The sequence below is a fragment of the Panthera onca genome, chromosome C1 (assembly GCF_046562875.1).
Source record: "Panthera onca isolate mPanOnc1 chromosome C1, mPanOnc1 haplotype 2, whole genome shotgun sequence".
Taxonomy (NCBI): domain Eukaryota; kingdom Metazoa; phylum Chordata; class Mammalia; order Carnivora; family Felidae; genus Panthera; species Panthera onca.
This window is the reverse complement of record NC_138346.1, coordinates 152,468,715-152,491,831: the sequence shown is the minus strand read 5'-3', so window position 1 is coordinate 152,491,831 and position 23,117 is coordinate 152,468,715. Positions and strand designations below refer to the sequence as shown.

Here is a 23,117-nt window from a genome sequence, read left to right as displayed (position 1 = left end):
CATGTGTGACTAAAAAGCTTTGTCTTGCTTTTGTGTCTGACTTAAAGGTACTATATATTTCAGATAGAATTAGCATAAAATAAAAAAAAACAAATAAATAAAAGAAAACAAAACAAAACCCTAAATACCTTTATTTTTAATTAACTACCCTTTAAAACATAGATTAGTATAAAAGTTTAAGCAAAAATTTAATGAGATTGCTTCTGTGTGTCGAGCTTCTGTCCCTTCACCTACAATCAGCACCAATTGATTAGACTTGTTCTGTTTTGTTTCAGAGGAAAGTGGTTCTACTATTTTTATTCCACCCTGTCTCTAGAGGTAAAGGGATGATGTCAAGCAGTCTGCCGTATTCTCTGGAGGGAAAAGCCAACGCCTTCTTCAGATTCTACTTTCTTTCTAATCCAAGACTTTAGGTATTGCCTCTCTAAAGCGGTAAAGTGTTTCTTCAAGCTTTTATTCTCCTTTTCCCCCCCTTTTTCTTTTTCTTCCTTTTTTTTTTTCCATTGAGAGCTAATTCGCAAACAAAACAATGCAGAGACCTTAAAGATTCAGGTTGATGCATTTTGACATTTGTATAGTAAATCAACTTTTTTTTTTTTTTTAGTTTTTCCTTTTTCTTCTGTATTGGTTTTTTTTCTTTTTGCTGTACATATATTATTTTTAGTGATTTCTCTAGATATTAGAATATTCACCTTCCCTTATCACGTTTCTTCAAGTAATATTTTATTTTTTCACAAACAAGGGAATAATTTTGTGTCCATACACTTTGCTTTTTCCTCTCCTACAACTGTTTCCCCCTCTGTTGTCATTTATTTTTCTTATAGACCTATTATTATTATTTTTACTTGAAGTGGCCAGTAGTCTTTTAAACAAGAGTCTTATATTATTCCTATGCATTTACTCTTCCTGTTGCTTTTGTTTTTTCCTGATGATCAGGTCTTTCCTCTGGTATCAATTTCCTTCATCCTAAAACACTTCTTTAACATTCCTTGTAGGGCAGTTCAGTTGGGAGTTAATTCTCTAAGTGCATTTCTAAATATTTTTTAAAAATGCTTCTATTTCCCTTCATAATGGATAGAAACTTTTTGCTGTCTATGCAATTTTAGGATGTTTTTCTTTTCTGCTCTTTTCATATGTTGCTCAGCTTTGTCCCAGCCTCACTGCCATCACTCTTCCTTTTAAAAAAAAAAATTAATGTTTATTTATTAAAAAATTTTTAATGTTTATTTTTGAGAGAGACAAAGTGTGAGTAGGGGAGGGGCAGAGAGAGGGGGGGAGACAGAGAATTTGAAGCAGCCTCCAGGCTCTGGGCTGTCAGCACAAACCTGATGCGGGGCTTGAACTCAGAAGCTGTGAGATCATGACCTGAGCTGAAGTCAGACACTTGACCAACTGAGCTACCCAGGTGCCCCTAGCTACCAGTCTTCTTGTTGTGTCTTAATATATAATGTATCTTTCTTCTTTGGCTGAAATTTTTGCTTTCTGTTTTTTCTCTGATTTTCAGCATTTTGATGATCAAGTCCCTAACAGTGGTTTTCTTTAAATTTGTCCTGCTTGGTATTCGTTTTGCTTTTTGGATCCTCGGTTGATACCTTTAGTCAATTTTGGAAAATCCTCAGTCATTTCTTTCTCAGTCAAATATTCTGCTCCATTTTCTTTTCTTTTCCATCTTATATTCCCATTCTTCATATATTGTACCATTTCATATTTTAATATTGTCTCACAGATCTTGGACACTCAGTTCTGATTTTTAATTTATAGTTTTTCTTTGTATTCTAGTTTGGATAATTCCTACCGCGCTGTATTCAAGTTCAGTGATTATTTCTACCGCTGTGTCTAGGCTCATGCTAAACCCACTAAATATATTGTTTATCTGGTAATGTATTTTATATTTCTATTTGGTTCTTTCTATTTTTGTGTGCGTGTGTTCTTTTTGCTCAAATTCCCCAACTGTTTATGCACCTTGTCCGCTTCCCCCCAAGGTTCTTTAACGTATTTAAATATAAGAATCCAGGATTTGAAATCCCTGTCTCATAACTCCAATACCTATGCCATTTCTGGGCCCACTTCTGTTGTATCTTCTCTCTTTCTCTCTCTTTTTTTTTAAATTTTTTAATGTTTATTTATATTTGAGAGAGAGAGAAAGTGTGTGAGCAGGGGAGGGGCAGAGAGAGAGACGGAGACAGAATTTGAAGCAGGCTCCAGGCTCTGAGCTGTTAGCGCAGAGCCCATTGCGGGACTTGAACCCACAAGCCCTGAGATCATGACCTGAGCCAAAGTCAGATGCTCAACCGACTGAGCCACCCAGGCGCCCCGGTCTTCTCTTAAATGTAGGCAACATTTTGTTGATTTTTCATGTGTCTTATATTTTTAAACTATATGCCATGCAGTGTGCATGAAAGAACACTTGACACTGAAGTAAATAATAATCTGTTTCCCAGAAAAAAGCATATTCCCTTCTGTCATCTGCTGGAGTGTCCAGTGGTGTCAGTCTAAACAGCTAATTGATCCAGGTTTGGGCTTTTGCAGCTTTAGGGAGTTGTACATCAACTTTAGCTTCCAGTGTTTGAGGAACTCCAGATTGCTTCATGCTATAGAGTTCTTCTGCTAGCTTTCCAAATTGTAGGTGATCTCTCTCTCCTATACATGCAGCTGTCTCTTTTGTTAGTCACTGGTGACTTCTTTTTTCCCTCCAGTTCCACGCTTGGCTTTCTGTACCTTAGGACTACATTCTCCACTCTGCTTTCCTGCACTAACCTTTGGGAGACCTCTGCCTTGCACTGGGTCAAGGCTCTGAGTGTTTAGAAGGAGTTTTAATTATCTTCAGTCCTCCGATTATTTGTCGAATCTTTTGCAGTCAGTGACCTCACTAGATGAAGGCTCTGAGGTGTGCCCCAGAGGGATTTCCCTCTGCTCTGCTCCACAGCCCTGCCATTGACTTACACCAGAGGAGGGCCCTACAAACCACTGCGGAAAGTTTCTTTCAGAGTTCCTGCCCGGCTCCAGCCATTGGCATATTACACCTGTGTGTTTGGTGAAGTGTCATGGAAAGAGCTGGCAAGTAGACGCAGGCTCACTCTATGGCGTTAGTGATTCTCATCCATCACACCAGCCCACATGTGGTCACCACAAGTTTGTTAAAAGTTTGGCTGGTTTACCCTTCCCGGCTCCTCTGCTACTCCTATAGCACTGAAGGCAGCTGTAGTTCTCTTCCAGAAAATTCATCACTTTTTAGAATTTGGTTTATTTTTGTTTCTTCAGCTCTCGTATTGCTTTCAAATCTATGATTTTGTAGTTTAGCTGGCTTGTGGTTAGGGTGGGAAAGATCGTACCTTGAGACTTTCCATATCCTGACCCAAACTGGATGATCTCTCTTGCTCCCTTTTTAGTGTCATTTAAAAAAAAAAATGGACTTGTTATTTGAGACTGTAAGTGACCATGATATTTACAGTGTAATTTTGTTTCTTCTCTTTGTTACCCAGCCCTGGATATTCTAGGGTTTAAAGCCGAAATAATGATTAGGTGATTAGGTGCCATCTGTGATTCATGTACATCTACTGGTGAACGTTCAGCATGTCTCTTTCTCTATGGCAGCCCAAGCCAAAAAAACTCAAAACACAACAAACACATCTAATGAGTACAGAGCAATTCCTAAGAAAACAAAATGAGCTGTAAGCGTGGGGTTCTTGTCCCCAGTGATTCTTGTACAACGTCAGATGTTATCACCTGTGCTATAATCCACAGCATAAGAAGTACGCTGCTCTTGCTTGAAAAATGGCAATTGCTTTCCTATAAACAGTCTTGCCAGTAAAATAAAATGTCATGGCAACTCCAGAATGGCCCTCTTGGAGGAACATCTTCTCTTCGTGTGATTAGGAAAAACAGAGAACAGAGGTTGAAGGTTTAGGGAATGATAATGAAATCTAAAATCTGTGATTTCTTTAACATACACAGAAGAGTCAAACTAAGCACTAATGTTATAGCTTGAAAAGTTAGGGAAACACATAAAAGCATTGGGTCACAAACACTCTGCCAGCAAACAGGAACCAAAAGAAATGATATTTATCAGTCTAAATAGAAAGCTAAGTGTTCTTCCCACGTGTAGAAGAGTGTGTAGAATATGAGCCATCTCTCACTGGCATAGTTTTGAAGACACTGGAGGTGATTTGATTTTGAGGAAAAAGGGCAAAAATTTCCAAGAGCAAATGGCTTAAATGAGTGAGCAGAAGCTGTGTATGGAGCCCATGGTAACAAGAAATGGCTTAAGTCAGAGAATATGAATCAAATGAGATGCTTGCAGACCTTTAACTATAGCAGTGCTAGCAAGGCCTCTGTAATACTTAACACATAAAACAAATTATAACAATATCCTTAAGATTACCACACAAGTAATAGTGCTATATAAAAACTCATAAAAACGAAATGTATGGCTACAATAACCATATTAAAACAACTACAGTTTTCTCTTAAATAACCATATAACCCATGCTTGGAGGTTATTATGCTATTTAGTGATTAAGCTCAAGAAGCAATGTCTTCCAGCCATTTGAAACTGAAGAAGAAAACGAAAGGCCAATTTCTTTCTTTTCCCTGGATATGGGGTGATAATGACCTCAACTGGGAGCAGAGGAGTTGAGGGGAGCGGGGCAAGATGGAAGAACAAACTTCTCTTTGAGCACTTCTTTTCTGAAGATACAAAAGAACAATTCTTTTGATGAAAACTGTAAACACACACACACACACACACACACACACACACACCCCAAAACCAGTAGAACCATTTAAATGTATGAGCAAGAAGACTTTTATTTTTAAGGAAGTATACACGTCAGGACCTCATAGTTACAAAGCACAACACATCTATATTGATGACCTTTTCTGATTTGCTATTGGTGTAGAAGATTTGATCTCTAAGATAAAGATATTTCTGTGCTTCTGGCAGCGAAAGTAAGCAAAAATAAATACACATTATAGTCATTTGCAAGCAGAGCTCAAAGATATTGCATGAAAACTGCATTAATTTGCCTTTGTACAGGATGTTGGAGTTTTGAGCGAGGCTATTAATATGTACCTCTTCTCTACGCAAGTTCGGAGCCATATGAGAAAGAAAAAATTAAAAAAGGGAAAAATCAATAAGATAGAAGAAAAATTAAGTTTTGTTACTGATGAAAGCTGAATCGAGGACATGGAATGTATGTGTGGCCACAGATTTGCTAATACTTTACCTTCTGATTACACAAAGTTACTTCCCAGTCATGGCACACCCAGATGGCTGTAGGCCTCTGCCCACTGGGGCTTTCTCCTTAAACTTATAGTATGGAATAGCAAAAAAATATATGCATCTTATAAGTGGCTGCTTCCAAGAGAGGCAGGAAGGAATTGAGCAGAACATGGTCACTTCCTCCTCTCAAACACCCCAACTAGGTAGATGACTCCTCCTTCTAGGGTATGGATGAGAGTGGGAGAGAAACCAAGAGTGATATTCTAGAAGTCCCTTCTCATGGAAGTATGGAGGTTCTCATAAACACAGGTCATTTAATACTCAGACAACTTTATGAGCAAAACTCTTTCCCCTGAATCATACATGAAGAAACTGAGGCCAAGAGACACAAAATGATTGGCTAGATTAAAAGAGTAAGATAAAGAATTTAGACTTGGGCTGAGGTATTTTCCTTCTATGCACTTGAAAAACAGTCATTTTTGACTTGTTTTCAGAGACCAATGTGTCTGATGTCCTTAACTGCAGTTTCCAAAATAGTATTAATTCTCAATTTTTATTAATTAATTAATTTATTTATTATTTTAAAAAATGATTTATTATCAAGTTGGCTAACATACAGTGTATACAGTCTAGTCTTGCTTTAGGAGTGGATTCCCATGATTCATTCCTTACATATAACACCCAGTGCTCATCCCAGCAAGTGCCCTCCTCAATGCCCATCACCCACCTCCTCTACCCTCTCAACCCCCCACCCCCAACAACCCACAGTTTGTTCTCTGAATTTAAGAATCTCTTATGGTTTGCCTCCCTCTCTATTTGTAACTTATTTTTCCTTCCCTTCCCCTATGGTCTTCTGTTAAGTCTCTCAAATTCCACATATGAGTGAAAATATATGATACCTGTCTTTTTCTGACTGACTTATTTCACTTAGCATAATACCCTCCAGTTTCATCCACATTGTTTCAAATGGCAAGATTTCATTATTTTTCATCACCGAGTAGTATTCCATTGTATATAGAAACCATATCTTCTTTATCCATTCATCAATTGACAGACATTTAGACTCTTCCCATAATTTGGCTATTGTTGATAGTGCTGCTATAAATATTGGGGTACATGTGCCCCTAATGAATCAGTACTTCTGTATCCTATGGATAAATTCCTAGTAGTGCTATTGCTGGGCCATAGGGTAAAAGTGGAGGTTCCTCAAAAAATAATTCTCAATATTAAAAGCGACACTTCATTTCCACCTTCTCGACACATCTTTTGTTTTTATGGATGGCTTCTGATTCTGTATGCTATGTCAAAATATAAGATGAAAATCACAGACTGGGGGAAATTCATCTTATATTATCTGATGTCAATGAACAAAGGATCTCTGCCGATTTGGCTTTGAGGATCTTTGACTTTATCTAGCAGGGTCATGGTATAGTGGAATAGAAAGCAGGTGTGGCATTATTACAGGTTTCACTGCTGTTCTTATGACTCCTAGGTCAGCTACAGTTTCACAAGCAGCACTGGACATTGCAGGCCTCCCTATGCAGGAGCTTGGCTCTCCTAAATGTAATGGCATGGGAGAACAAAGCACGTGCATCCTGTGAGCAGCCTGTCCAAAGCAAGGAAAGAGGAAGAGTGTGGCCTGGGCTAGTGTAGTTTATTCCTGTATCTAACGTCATCATAAGGTAAGTTCCATCTCCTCCCTTGGGAAAAATGACTAGAGGAGCCATGAGAGTCCAGGACTTTCATATTAGGTGGCTTCCTCAACATGGAAGGAGTCCTCAGGTATGTGTAACAAGGCATAGGTCTGATCACACAATGTCCCTACACAAAAGAAAGCTCTGTTGGTTCACAAGTGAAGTTTGAAATCATTACCTTCTCTATTGCAGATTTCTCCTGGTCTCATTTTCCAGGTTTATACTGCAGGCATCCATTGGTAACCTCAAGACTCTGGATCCCATTGCTCATTAAACATTCCATGTGCTTTCTCATGTTTGTGACTGTGCTCTCATTAACAAATATTCATTGTGCACCTAACATGTGCCAGGCACTATTTTAGAAAATTGAGATAAATCAGTGAACAACACGTACAAAAATACGTGCCACTGTGGATTTTATATTCTAGTGGGAGATGGATCATAAACAATATATATTGGAAAAAGTAAACTTACAGTATTTTAGAAAGTGATATGTGCTATAAAAATAGAGCAGGATAAACAAAACCAGAAGTACCAGGGGCACTGGGGAGAGGAGAAGACATTTTTAAAAGGGTGGTCAAGGTAAGGTTCATTGAAAACTTGGCATCTACCATTAGTTTCCTAGGGCTTCTGTAACAAATTACCACAAAGCCAGCAGCTTGCAACAACAGAAATTTATTATTTCACAGTTCTGAAGGCCAGAAGTCCAAAATCAAGGTGTTAGCAGGATTGCTCTCCCTCTGGATGGTCAGAAGAGAATTCTGCCTTGCTTCTTTCAGCTTTTGGTGGCTCCGGGCATTCTTTGGCTTTTGAGTGCATAACTCCAATCTCTATCTGCATCTTCATATGACCTTCTCTTTGTGTTCTCTTTAACTCTCTCTGTCTTTATTTTTTCCTTTGTTCATTTGTTTTGTGTCTTAAATTCGACATATGAGTGAAACTGTATGGTATTTGTCTTTCTCTGATTAACTTATTTCACTTAACATCTTACTCTCTAGCTCCATCCATGTCATTGCAAATGGCAAGATTTCATTATTTGTTATGGCTGAATAATATTCCATTGTGTGTGTGTGTGTGTGTGTGTGTGTGTGTGTGTACATATATATCACATCTTTTTTCAAATATTTATTTTTTTTAGAGAGAGAGAGAGAACGAGAGAGAGAGAGGGAGTCCCAACAAAGGATTCCATGCTGTCAGCACAGAGCCCAATGTGGGGCTCAGTCCCATGAACCATAAGATCATAACCTTAATCAAGAGCCAGACACTCAACTGATTGAGCCACCTAGTCGCCCCTATATACCAATATGTTTATCCATTCATCAGTCAGTGGACATAGGCTTCTTCCATATCTTGGCTATTGTAAATAATGCTGCTATAATATAGGGGCACATGTATCCCTCTGATTTAGTGGGTTTTTTTTTTTTTATTTTTGGGGTAAATACCCAGCAGTGCGATTGCTGGATTGCAAGGCAGTTCTATTTTTAACTTTTTGAGGACTCCCCATACTGTTTCACAGTGGCTGTACCCGTTTGCATTCCCACCAATGCTGTATTAGTGTTCATGGACAGAGCTTATTTTAGATTCATCTGTGTATCCCCCATAGGATTTAATATAGTGCCATGTATATATGACGTGCTTCTTTGTACGTATTCACTGAGTAAATAAATGAATGCTAACTGTGGTCATATTACTGTAATTTCTTCCTAAAAAACAGTTCTATCTTCTTTAAGTACAATGCATTGTCAAGCTAAAGAAAACTATTCTTCATTTTCTAATTTTCTCATTATGGAACTTTGTTGAGAATCCTGCTGCAATATGATATTCAGCACAAATCTTCAGGAAAAAAAATAAACTTTTACAAAGAAGATATTTGGACATGTAAGAAAAGGAGGAAAAGAGATCCTTCCTTTTCATCTTACCTCTTGGGTTTTGTCTTATTGATGTCATAGCACCAAGCCCATTCTTACCATTTTTGCTGCCAGAGAGGAATGATGGCACATTGCCCGACATACCAAATTACAATAGTTTTATTCATATCGTGTCTAACTATAACAATCAAGAACCATTTGCTTATAGTACAATTATTTGTGGCTTGTCATTGTGTGAAGGCAGAGTGTGACATTAATGAAGTGATTGGAAGGGGAGTCCGTATGGCATGGTTCTGAATTTACGACAGTGTAATCACTATCTGCCAAGCCAGGACAGGCGAGACCATTTTTGGCAGATTCAATGACAGCAATGTCTGTGATGCCGAGAGAGAGAGAAAGAAACAGAGAGAGAGAGAGAGAGAGAGAGAGAGAGAGAGAGAAATATCTGGCATTATTCTTGTGGTACTTAGCTTTTAAATCATAAATCATGTTTGACCCTGTGTCCTTAGTCATTTTCAATAAGAAAGCTAAATTCTGTTTACTGTGTTAATTTTCCTATTCTGTCTGAATAAAAACATTTATTAGCAGAGATTACTCTCTTTTTTATTCCTTTGCCCATGTTTGTCCTGTCGTCTCACAGCCTAGCTTTAAAGATAATACAGACAAGTTCACAGGTACATTCTCCTTGTGTTGATTGAACTTATATTCAACGAGTGCCCCAGGACAAAGTCTTCTATGGAGAGTAATGCTTGGTTGATGAACATTTTTTTGTGTTGGGATGCTTGACTTTCTTTGCCACTTGAGATTGTTACTTGTCAGCTGTGCCTCACTCCTTCCCTCTCTCTTCCCTCTGTGACTAAGATCCCTTCTTCCCTGTGGAAGAAGAACCCAGGTTACACTCCCCATACTGCCCTTCTCTGTGTGGTCCCCAGTTAAAGTTTGACAATGAGAAGGCAGGGAGGAGAAGTTATTCTCAGAAATTATTCTCAGAATATTGTGTCTATCAGGTGTGGTAGTTTCTCGGTCTATTCCAGGAGCTCAATGTTCACGGTCAAGGTGGCCAGACATGGCAGCCTCTCAAATTCCTTTCCAAAATTCCTGTGTGTCCCATGGTTGTTGCAGCTTCTCAAACTTATTTTTTTGAGCTCCTGTGCCTCCATCCACTGCAGTGCTCCAGGTAAAAATGTCCCGAGGACTGTTTCTCTAGTCTTCCAGATGTAGGCGCAGCCTTCTAGAACTTCACACCTCATGTTAGCCCCACCTTTTGGATTAAGCTCCTTTCTCTCTGTAATACCTGTAGTCTCTAGCTTTCTTTTTCTCTCTCTCTTACTGAAGGAAACACAGACTGATATACTCATCCCATATACATTTTCTTAGTATCTAAGGTGTATTCCAATGCTGGGCTGGACTCTGAGGCTGAAGAGCTAAATATATGGTACTGCCCTCACAGAGATGAAATCTAGTGAAAAGTCTAAAATGTGAGCACAGATTACAAACGAGAATTTGTAGGAAGCTTACCTAATGCAGACTGGGGAGGTCAGGAAGCACCCTCAGGGAGAGGGAAGTATCCCTACACTAAAACCAGTGAGGTCTCTTAGGAGCCCTTATTCCCATAGCAGAAGCTTATCTAAATTTTCATCTAAATTTTCAGAATCAACATATTCCAATCTCTCTCTCTGACTACAGTTTACTTTCTATGACTTAACTGTAAATGTATTTGTCAATAATAGCCAATAATAGCAGTTTCTCTAAAATCATTCTGAACGCAGAAATACCTCGGCATTTAACTTTTTTTAAATTAAAATTTTGTTAATGTTTATTTATTTTTGAGAGAGAGAGACAGACAGAGCATGAGTGGGGAGGAGCAGGCAGAGGGGGAGACACAGAATCCGAGGCAGCCTCCAGCCTGCAAGTTGTCAGCACAGAGCCCAACACAGGGCTCCAACACATGAACAGAAGCAGGACATCATGACCTGAGCCAAAGTCGGACACTCAATGGACTGAGTCACTCAGGCACCCCTGGGCATTTTGTCTTTGTATGCACAGAGTTTTGGAAATTTTCCACACAAAATGCCTGAGTGTTTTCTCGCCTTGTTGAAAACAATTCGACTTCCATCTAAGGAATCCCTGAACAGGGCTGCTTCAAAGTTCACTCAGTGACTGAGCACTCCCATCCAGGACTGTATCATCAGCATAAAGATGCACACTGAAGTCAGAACACTGCCTTGTCAGCTCATTTATAAAGATCATAAATAACAATGGTCCAAGGATTGATCCCTGAGGAACCCCCATAATGACATCCATTAAATCTGACATGACACTGTTTAATAACACAAGTGGTGTATGCCCTCTTAAGTAGCTAGCACACCAATTAATTAAGGATGATGCCATACCTAGTCCATTCCATTTATCCAGCAAAGAAGTATGCACTACCAATTAGGAAATGAAATGATGTTTGAAGCAACACTAAGTTATGTATCTAAGAGAAGATCTTTTGACTTGAGCTGTAACCCTGTGATAAGATGACTGTGTGCACACGCCCTCTCCTTCAGAGAGCTGTGACTGTGTTGACATCTTATTTTAGTAAGGAAAGAGAGGCATGATTTTAGCTTGGAAATGACCCTTCGACATCACATCCAGGATCTTCTCCAGGAAGGCATACTTAGACATAATTGCAGTAGATGAAGCTTTGAAGTAATAATCTTGGATGCTCACTTAAATAGTTAATAGGACAATCTAGTCTACTGGTACTTCACAGAAGGCATTTCCACATCTTCACAACATTGAATGAAATGCAAAATGCTGTCCAATGCCAGCTTCCTTTGCCAATTATTTTCATTTGAGGAGCTGTAAATAATTGCTGGTAAAACGGAGGGAAGAAACCACAGAAATTGCATTGGCAGTATATAGCATTGGGGGAAAGGGAGAGAGGAAAGAGAAAATAACTTTTTCTCTTGTATTCAGAAACAGGGACATGAATGGTGAGAATAAAGATCCTCTTATCTGGGAAGCTGTGGGAAAGAAAGAGAGGAAGGGAGGAACAACATGCTTCGGCATCTCCAGCCTCCCGAGATAATGATGATGATAATGCCACATGATTGTACTTAATGATGTTGAATCAATTTATGGTGATGATGATGATGATGATGAGTTTTAACTCAAATCATGTAATGTCCCTTTATTAGGAGGAAGATGGCGGGGAGAGTAAAGAGAAGGGAAAGGAAGATGGAAAAAGAAGGCTAAGAAAGAAGGCAAGCAAGGAGGGAAGGAATTATAAATTAATTGGGTATTTTCATTGTCAATACTGGTTAATTTAGTATTTTCATTATCCTATTAACATGGGCATCTTTTTCAAACCTTTATGATATGTTCAGCAGAGAAGATTTTTTCTAGGAATAATAAGATTTCATTGCATTATTGGGAAAAAGATAGGAAAAAAGTAAGTAATGTCTTTATCCACTTGCTTTTCCTTAGCTAAGAGTCCAGAAACAGGGCGAGACTAGAGAATAAAAAGACTCTGGCAGAAATACGGTCAAAATACTCTCCTTCTTGCAGCAAAGGCCAACTGAACAAATGACTTTTCGCCCCATGGGTCGGTTCAAGCCTGGTCAGAGTAAATCCCTTTTCTAATATCAGAAATTCTCCCATCCTTAGACACAGCTGCAGCAACCTCTTTACCGGAAGAGGGGACTCTGTTGAGTGCTTGACATTTGGAAGCTGCTTATTTCCTCCAAAACTTTAGCCTTCACAAACAGAAAAGTCAAAAGTTTTCTATAATTACTATCTGGGGCAAGTGTGAATGGGCCGTAGTTTGCAGAATTGCTTCTGCTAGATTTGGTTGATATTACAGGGGTTTTAAAAATAATAACAAGGACTCTGTGTGAAAGCACTCTTCATGTTAGGATTTCAAAAGGTTTTAGAACCTTAATTGTATAATTAGGGACCTCACCCACTATTAAGAATGAACCTAATTATGAAGCTGTGCTAGAAAATTAAGGATAGCTATCTTAATGCCCCATAAAGGGAAACTGAGGTGCATAGAGATTGAGAGACTGATGTCAGATGTCCCAGCAAACTGCTCTGAAATTAAGGCCCCTGGTGACTGGTTGCTTGTGATAAAGCTGAATTTACAGAACAGCTAAATCACCATGATATGGTTGCATATTCTAGAATGGCACTAATCAGGGTGTGGTCCCCAGACCAGCGGCTCTGCATCACCTCGGCAGTGATAGAAATGCAAAGCCGTGGGCCCTGCCCCAGACCTACTGAAATCAGAACCCTTGGGAATGGAGCCAAGACATCAGTATTAACAAGCCCACTCCCCAGATGATTCTGATGTCCACTAAATTTTGAGAGGCTCCAGACCTATTTTAACATGTATTTACTTGCTTTTCTCTTTCTTACTACTGTTACTTACTATCATCGCTTACTAGTCTTACTATTTTTTTAGTGAGGATTACAAGTTTTAATATTCTTTATTTTTTTAATTTTTATTTAGATTCTAGTTAGTTAACATACAGTGTAATATTGGTTTCAGGAGTAGATTTTAGTGACTCATCACTTACGTCTAACACCCAGTGCTCGTCACAACAAGTGCCCTCCCTAATGCCCATCAACCATTTACCCCATCCCCCACCCACCTCCCTCCATCAACCTTCAGTTTGTTCTCTGTCATTAAGGTTAATATTCTCTGATTACTCACATTTAATTTTACCCTAGAATCTGAATTATGTGTTAAGTGGGAATTTCATGGAAACACCTTCAACATAGTCCCTTTTCTCAAGGAATTGGTTTTGGTACGTTTTTCTGCTGTAGGTATGTATTTCACACCTGCACCTGTCTTCATTCAGTCATGATATGTACACTGGTCTGTCCTCAGAAGTGAATTGTCTTGGCTTCCCCCATGCCACTGGAGATTCCTAATGACAAACCTCCACATGTTTTAACAAACTTCAATTTGTCAGTAGCTTCATTATCGACTGTCAATCCACTCTTCTGTCTTTGATTTAGAAGAATAAGATGGGACCTTCCCAATGATAACTCCACTTTTCTTTTAGCGATGCTCACATGCAACCTCTACCTTCCAAATCATCCCTGTCCTCACCAGCCAAGAAGACAACAAAGTATCATCTTGCTGTTTCCACAGCATTAGACACACATCTCTTGCAAAATCTCAGTAGCATTTCCTTCTTTTTTTCTTTATCACTCTTGATTTGCTAGTGTCTTTCTATTTTTTAAAATCGTTCTTTCCACTAGCATTACCAAACCGATCTGATGCCCTCAGCGGTGGACAGAAGAAATGAAAAAATCACCCCAAGGCTTTGGTGGTGGTTTACCATCCTGTGGGAGGCCTGTGACCTTTCTTTGCCATTGTCAGGGTCGCTGTGCTGCACTAAGTCCTTCTTTAGAGATTTTCTTTAGTAGGTTTTCAAAGATTCACTCAGTGGACTGAAATTGTCCCTGCTCAATAGAGATTGATTGTGAACAGTGATTCTGAGAGGCTAATACAGGAGAGAGACCCCCTGCTGGGAAAGCGATCTCCTACTGGGGAGGCGTGTTGGCTGCTATGATATCTGATCATTTTCCTTTCCCTTTTTGATTTCACAGAGGCAAATCCCTACACTTGTGAGGCTGCTTTTAAACTTCTCTGTCCATGGGACCTTTATTAGTTGTTTCACCTTTGCCGATTTTACATGTGTCAGAGTTAACATTGTTCTCTTCTATTTTCCATTAGTGTTTAATATGTCCTGTATTCTTTTCCCTTTATTCCTTCAATTTGTAATGAGGAAATATCAAAATGGCAAAGATTTATAATTTCTTTCCCTTGCACTATATTTAAGGAAATTGGATCAAAGGAGGATTTAATGTTTTGCTAAGCAGATCGGTGAGAATTCATGTGAGAAAAGTAAACTTGAATGGCAGCATAGAAATAAAACGGTGTGATGTGGGGGTAGACAGACCTGGAGGTAGTTCAAGGGTGCCTGGAGAGGAGTGAGGGTGAATTAGAACAAGAAGGAACAGGGGGCAGGGACAGGGGGGGAAAAGAGGTGTTGAGAGCAGGGTTTGGGTGGAGGAGTAAGAAGGGATATTTGCAAACAAAGAGGTAAACTTTGAAGAAAATGAGCAATGGTTCAAGGAGGTGTTTAGGACATCTTGTAATTGGATTTAAAATAGTAGATGTTCCCTACTCCATTCTACAAAAAGGTCACTAAAATTTTTTAAGTTGCTTTTCAATATTTTGGACCAGATAAGTTTTATTTCTTGAAGAGAATATTGAGAACTTCCTCAGTTATATTTGGATTTAAAATTTCCCTTTTCATGGAAAAGATGCATAATTTAAAATAAAAAGACACACAATACACATCGAATGGATAAAAACCACATATAAAATGGTTTTAGATGTGTTATTTCCAATGAATTCTTTCTTCTTTTACCTTCCTGCGGTCTTTCCCAGGAGATTTCTCGTTCCTAGGACATGTGCAAGTTTTAGACTGAGAAATCTGTTATTAAAAAAAAAAAAAAAATTAACATCACAGGCACTACCTACACTGGCCAAATAATTGTAATCTTCCTTACTCTTGGGCAATATAACATCCTTGGTATGTCTGTGAATGCTGAGATATTGGAGTTGTGTAACATTAGTACCATAGAAGCCGATGTACAAATGAGTGCCCTATGAATATCTATTGATGTTGATAAGGAATTATAATTTTACAGCTCACATGAAAATTGTCATAAGTGAAAAATGCTGCTGAAATAGTTCCACATTGCATTTTGGAAACAGCAGCATGGAAGAGAAGAACATTTTATTTTAGTTTAATTTTTAATAGATTCACTATTTTATATAGATAGTTAATATGAAAAAAGCCCACTATTTTGATAAAATTGTTTATTTAAAATACCTGAAGTTGTTACATTTTAAATAAATATTTAACCTTAGCCTTACTCCTTAACCAATCAATTACATTGAAATATATGGAACCCACCAATTCTTTGGTGATTTTGGAAAATCTTCACACGAGTATTTATTTATGTGTTTAAAGTTTATTTATTTATTTTGAGAGAGAAAACGCATGCGAGTGGGGAGGGGGCAGAGAAAGAGAGAGACACAGAATCTGAAGCAGCCTCCAGGCTCTGAGCTGTCAGTGTGAGCCCCATGTGGAGCTCAAACTCAGGAACCATTAAATTATGACTCAAGCCAAAGTCAGGCGCTTAACTGATTGAGCCACCCAGGCGCCCCTTGATGCAAATATTTATAGACTATATTTATGGATTCCTTTCCATTGTAGACTGGCAGTATTATTAAGATCACATGTTTTAAAATAAATCCTGATTTGTTCCTAATATGTTGATATGTGCTTTGATTGGAATTCTAACTCTTCAGAGCCGTATCTCTTTACATAGGCTATTAAAATTAATATTTTTCTTTTATTCGAACTCAATGTCAAAGTGACTCTCTTATGATACTTCTTTTTTAAGCCTCTTAAATTTTATTTCAGCATTTGCAGCCAGATTAGTTCTGGTGGCAGCCAACAGCAACATATATTGCCCTATTAGTTACTGCCCATCACTGAACGATGGTTCAGTGGACTAGGCTTAAGGCCCCAAGTCATCTAGATCAAAAGGAAAACAATTGCATCATATGGATTGCTTAAGTATACTAGAATTATATTTACTATATGCTAAAGAAAAGAACATTTTATTTTTCCGGGTCTGAAAGTTGTATACATTTTGGCTCTGCCTCCCCAGCTCCCTAAATAACCTTGTCAAAGTCATTTAACCTCTTAGTATTTGTTTTCTCAGCTGTAAAATGAGGATAATTATCCTTACCTATCTCTTAGGGGTGGTGTTCAGATTAGCTAATTAATGATTAGAAAGTGCTACAAAAAAGCTCAGTATTATTAAGGAAAACCTAAGTATTTTTTAGTGCCTTTGGGTAAGAGCGCTACTTAGCAGAAATGATTCCCAACAAGTGTTTGCTAGCCTGATAAACCATCAGCTCCCTCCCTGAGGAAAGATGACTGGTCCTGGGACCTTGTCCTTCACTGCTGTTTTGTTAGCTGAAGAGCACAGAGGCTGTCTGTACAACAAAGGACCCTGGGATCAATGATACATTTCCTAACTCTGATGCATCTGAAGAGCTGTCAAGTGATAGCAAGATATGCCACTTCAGCCTGAAGAAAACATCCCTAACCTCTTCAGAACACAAAAATGCCTGTGGTACGTGGTTACAGTTGCAGCTCGTACTATATCCTTATGCAAAATGAATTCAGCTTTTCTTTGCAGGTTAGGAGATATTTGTTTACATCTTTAGATTTTACCTTTTGCCAGACAGGCTCATCAAGCAATGCATTTTCTCATTACGTTTTTTACATAGGCACTCGTGACACAATGGGCCAAATTGCCTTCTTCACATCTTTCTGAACATTGGATTTCTTGGCACTGAAGAGGGAGAGACATTCTTCAGGGCTTTGCCTAGTTCTTTTCTTTATCTAAGGATGTTTCTGGATTCTACGCACACCGTTCTTCCCCCATTTTCATTGCTCTTTTTGGTATTTCCTTCTCTTTCATTTGTCCACTGTGCTGTTCACTAACTGTTCTCCCTGTTTCCAGTCCATTCTCTGTACAGACACCCGGGTTGTCTTCTTTAAAAAAAAAAAAAAAAAAAAAAAAAAAAAAGCCTATTGTTTTACTCTTTTGCTTCAAATGTAAAGTGCCTCTTAAGTGGCTCTCCTTACCTTTTGGGACAAAGGCCAACCTACTCAGGATGACAGCTGAAGTTTCTCATATACAGGCTACAATCTACCTTTCAGCATCGTTGCCCATAACTCCAGAATTACTGATCCTAGAACCTTCCATTTGTGGAAACGGCTCTACACAACTAATGGTGTTTACTTTGTCTGAAATGTTCTTTCCTCCTGAGTTAAATGCTATTAGTCCATGAAGAATTTGTTCGAACGTCAGCTTTTCTATGAAAACTTATCATCTTTTTCTCTTAGAAAGTGCAAAATCCATTTTTCTTGCAAGATCCTTTATACTTTTTAGAAGAAATTTCACTGGACTTCAGTTGTGTCTTCTGTTCTCTTTAAAGTGTGTGGTGTTGAGCACTGTCCTTGTCTCAGCTTCCTGTTATATTAATTGATGATGTCAGGGATAATGACTTACCTACTAAATGGGTTTGTTATCAGGATGAAATGAAATGAAATAATGCATGTGAAAATGATTTGCGACATATTAAATGCTGTACAGATGTAAGTTATTATTATAGTACTTATCACTTTGTATTATAGTTAGCTGTATAAACGTATGCTTCCCCTGCTGGATTACATATAATCACGTCAAGAGAGGAAACTGTTTTGTAAATAAGCTTTGTATTCCCCAGCATCTATAAGCATGCCTGGGATAAAGTAGTTGTTTAATAAATATTGGTTGAATGCATGAGAGCAAGACAGAAAGTAAGATAAAAATTCTATGCCTATTTCTAGTTGTGTGTGGATTCTTTCCCTTCCACCGCCCTCACCATTTTTTCATTTATCCATTCACCAAATACAGTGCACAAGGCATTATCTGTTAGAAAAGGAACATTATGGCACATTTTTTTTAACAGATGTTCACTTTACCTTGTTACGTATCCAGAATAAAGAATAGATTTAATTTTTTTTTTTTTTTTTTTTTTACACTGAATCACTCTTGGGGTTGTAATGACAACTGCTTTTGTGGTTTCCTTATTTTCAGAGTATAATTAACCTATAAAATTACTTGATCAAAAAAAACTGTCACATTGATGGAAAAATAAATATTCACTCATCATCAGATATAATCAACTGAACAAGTCTTAACAATGCAGTGAATAAGACTGTTTAGGTCTTATGAGAATTGTTGATCTTGTTCCAATATCTAGTGGGCATAAAATAATCCTCTTGGCAACTATACTTTTCAAATTACCAGAGAGGCTAAGGGAGAAAAATGACACTAAAATAGAAACTTCCTTTTTTTCCTAGGTTCTATTTACAAGCTTAGCCTTGATCATAGCATGTAAATGCTTTAAATTTTAGGTGGTAGCAAATGGGAAAATAATTAGAAAATTCCATGTGTGTAACTGATTGCTTTTTTCCTACTGTTTTGGGATTCTTTACTTGCAATATTAAATTTTTTATTGTGAACAAATATGAGTAATATTTTTAACATCACTCCATTCAAAAGCTTGTCATGTTTTAGATAATGGTGATTTATTCAACATATCATGGAATGTATTTAAAAAAACTCAGAAAACAGGTTTGGTGCAAGGGAAAAAGTTACTTAGAAATACGTTTCTTAAAACTTAAAGAATTATATTTTACATAATCCAAAATGCTACTGAGTTCACCATTTGTAGGGCTACTGACAAAGCATTTTTGTAAAGATGGAAGAGTAATTTAAACTTTTCATTAAAAGCCTTTTCAATCTCCACTGAATCAAGCCAGCTGTTCTTTTCACTTCCTCTTCTATAGCAGCACATCATAAACATTGAGACCAGAGCTCTGGATGACACCAAAACTGCTTATCCACAACTGTCTCCTCCCCAGAAGTCTGACAGAGGATAGCTGGCAAAAGATACAGACAAGATATCTTAATCAGAGCTCCGCGGGATTGCTGGATTGCTCGATCTGGAGGAGTTTACCACCTGTGAATAACAAAGCCCTACTGTTTTAAAAGCAATGTTTACTGGGTGGAGAAAAAAAAAAAAATATCCTGGATAGCCGTTGCTCTAGGCTGCTTCTGTGTTCCTCTACAGCTTCTGAGACGACCAAAGACGAAATCCAGAGTCCACAATTACAACCCCACTGAGGGCTGCGAAAGTTCCTTTACCATCTTCTCTGGTCGCTCCTTTTACCTGTTCCTTCCTTGTCCTTCTCTGGCTTCTCTTCACCCATTGATCTTCCTAAATGAAAAATTTTCTTTAAGAATCCACCACCGTGGAGTCATCTTTGCAAGCTTTCAACTATGATCCCTAAGAGTATAACTTCAAAAATTTGTATTCTCTCAACCCTGATTTTTCTTGTGGCCTCCAGCGTGGTGTGAGTCACTGTCTTTTCCATCTGTCTCCAGTGTCTCCTCTGGTCTAATCTATCTCACACCCTGCTGTTCAATGTAATCACCCTGAAACATGTCTCTGGTAATGTCTCTCCCCTGCTCAAAACTTCACGGTCTCTTTACTGTTTAAAGGAGAGAATCCAAGTGTTCTAAGAGAAATTTGGGATGCTTCTCAATTTGTCTTCTGCTTTTTGCTTCCAATCTTATTTTTCCTCTTTTATGTTTCCTCTAGGACAGTGCTGTCCAATGGAAATATCATATGAGCCAGACATGTAACTTTGAATCATTTGGTAGCCCCATTAATATAAAAGTAAATATAAACAGATGAAAATGTTTAATAATCCATTAGATTTATACAATTTACATATGTTGATATGTCTGTATAACTTATTATATTCATAGTATAGGTCTTATATTTATATTTAAAGATGTTTTATTAAATACATAAATGATATAAGTGATATAGATCATATAGCCAATATTACAAATCCGTAATTACATACATATATAGTAGCCAGCTTCCAATATGACCCTTATTGATCTTTGCCAACATCAATGGCTCTAGAATTTCCTCTGTGTAATTCCCTTTCCCACTGTATCAGGGTTGGTGGGATGACCAATAGAGAATGCAGATGGTAAGTCACCTCTCAGGGTAGGTGTATAAAAAGGCTTGTGGCTTCTGCCTTGTTCCCTCTTGCATCATTCATTCTGGGAGATGTCAGCTGCCATGTTAAGAGGGTACTTAGGCAGGCCTGTGGAGAGGCCTATGTAGAGAGGAATTGAAGCTTTTTGCCAACACCCAGTGGGGAACTGAGGTCTCCTGCCAATAGTTGCCAAAGTGATCCATCATGGAGCAGATTGTCCAGCCACAGTCAAGCTTCAGATGACAACCACCCCAGCTGACAGCTTTATTGCAAACTCATAAGAGAACCTGAGTCAGAACAACACGGCTAATCCACTTCCATATTCCTGACCCTCCAAGACTGTGTGAGGTAATAAATGTTTGTTGTTTATAAATCCAGAATTTCTCAGTCATTTGCTGTGCAAAAGTTTAAACTAATGCAGGTGTGGGTACTTGCCAGAGGAGTGCTGTTGTAACAAAACCCAAAATGTAGGAGTGGTTTTGGAAACAGGCAGTGGATAGGAGCTGGAATATCTTTAAGGACAGTGTTACCAAAAGCTTAGAGAGCCTTGTAAAATCTGTTTTTAGAAACATGTTATTCTTTGAGCAGCTGTGAATGAGGGCCTAAAGGAAACCGAGGAAAGTCTTGTTATATAATATCAGGAAGTTTATCAATACTGTTGCTTATAGTAACCTGGAAAGAAGAAAATGTGCCCAAGGAATTGAGTGATGTAGCTAAAGAGATTTTCAGGCAAAGTAGTGAAGGTGCCAACTGGATTCTTCTTGCTGCTTATAGTAAAGTGAGCAGGAAAGAAATAAACTAAAGGAGTGACTGTTAAACAGAAAGGAACAAGACCTTGATGCTTTTGAAAATTCCTAGCCTACCATGATGGTCAATGATGTGAAGATTTAAGAAAGATCTTATAAGCAGAGATCCAATCCAGGATACTGTCAAGAAAATATATGGTTCAAAGATGATGTTGCGGATGAGACTCTGAAATCCTTTGTGAAGACCTCAGAAAGATCACAGGTATTGCCTCAGAGGGCAGTACTGTTCAGTCCAGATGAAAGTCCCTCTCAAAGGCTTCTGCATATACCTGGAAATTCTCCAACTGCACAGCTTCTAACACTTAAGGATCCTTGTCCCTCATCCATCTCAGCAGAAACTCGAGAGAGAAAGGACTCATTTTGATGGAAACCTGGTGCAGCCACCCTGGAAAACAGTATGGAGTTTCCTCAAAGAGTGCAGCAATTGCACTACTAAGTATTTACCCAAAGGGCACAAAGATACTGGTTCAAATGGGCACATGCACCCTGATGTTTATAGTAGCATTATCAACAATAGCCAAATTATGGAAAGAGCTCAAATGTCCTTTGACTGATGAATAGATAAAGAAGATGTGGTATACATATATAATTGAATATTAGTCATAAAAAGAATGAAATCTTGCCATTTGCATTGATGTGGATGAGACTAGACTGTATTATGCCAAGCGAAATAAGTCAGAGAAAGACAAATACCGTATGATTTCACTCATATTTTGAAATTTAAGAAAGAAAACAGATGACCATAGAGGAAGGGGGAAAAAAAGAGAGAAGGAAGCAAACCGTGAGAGACTGTTAACTATAGAGAGTGATTTGAGGGTTGATGGAAGGGAGGTGGGGGGATGGACTAAATGGGTGATGGGCATTAAGGAGGGCACTTGTTGTGATGAGCCCTGAGCGTTTTATGTAAGTGATGAATCACTAAATTCTACACTTGAAACCAATTTTGCCATACATGTTAACTAACGAGAATTTGAAAAACAATTGAAATAAAAAAAAAAGAAAAGGACTCATTTTGAAAGGCATCAGAGAATGTGACTTTTGTCTAATGGAAAAAATGCTAAGAAGAATCACAGGAGATACACAAAGTTTTAAAGACAATTATATTCACAGATGCATTGCCAACTTGGAGGAAAAGTTACAGAGATAATATGAAATAGATAGAGAACTTTCAACCCCTGGAATTCTCCAGGTTGGTAGGAGACAGAAATCTACATGGCTGAAAACACAGGTCTGTTTCTTGGAAAAGGAAGGATGAGTCAATGGGTAGAACCGAGAGGTCTGAGAGTAAAGCTGAAAGCCATGGACAATGACTTCTGGGAAGGAATGGGACCAAGTCAAGACACATCGAACATATGCCCGGCTCAATTTTAGGAATGTTGTAGACTCATGACTTCTTCGTGCTTCTTCCCCCTTTTCAAATAGCAATGTCTGTTGTGGTGAAATTATGCCTGCCCCACCATTGTATATTACATGTGTCGGGGCCATAGGACTCATCTCTTTTGCTCACAGGTCTTCTGATAAAGAGGAACTGTACTGGAGGAGATGTACTTAAAAAGCCAGACCCGCATAGTTCCATCTGCATCTACACATAATCTGGAAGACAAGAGTCTAAATTTAATTTGTTACCATGAAAGGATGAACTTTGGGGCCCCTGGGGAAAGAGTACACATATTTTGCATGTGAGAAGAATATAAATAATTTGTAACCAAAAGGTGGACTGTGTTCAGTACATCTCTTCCCCTCAAGGGGTAGAGCCGAATTGCTCTTTGCTTGAGTGTGGACTGGACTTAATGAATAGTTTCCACTGGATA

General features: G+C 38.3%; 1 long non-coding RNA gene across 1 annotated transcript in view; it reads left to right on the top strand.

The window, feature by feature from the left end:
- The first annotated feature begins 286 nt into the window (after window positions 1-286).
- The window catches only part of LOC132673452 (uncharacterized), a 67,582-nt gene continuing 44,751 nt past the window's right edge, over window positions 287-23,117 (top strand). Inside the window, exons 1-2 of the long non-coding RNA XR_009608063.3 lie at window positions 287-413; window positions 6,714-6,903. This is a non-coding gene — a long non-coding RNA (uncharacterized LOC132673452). The remainder of the gene's footprint in view (window positions 414-6,713; window positions 6,904-23,117) is intronic.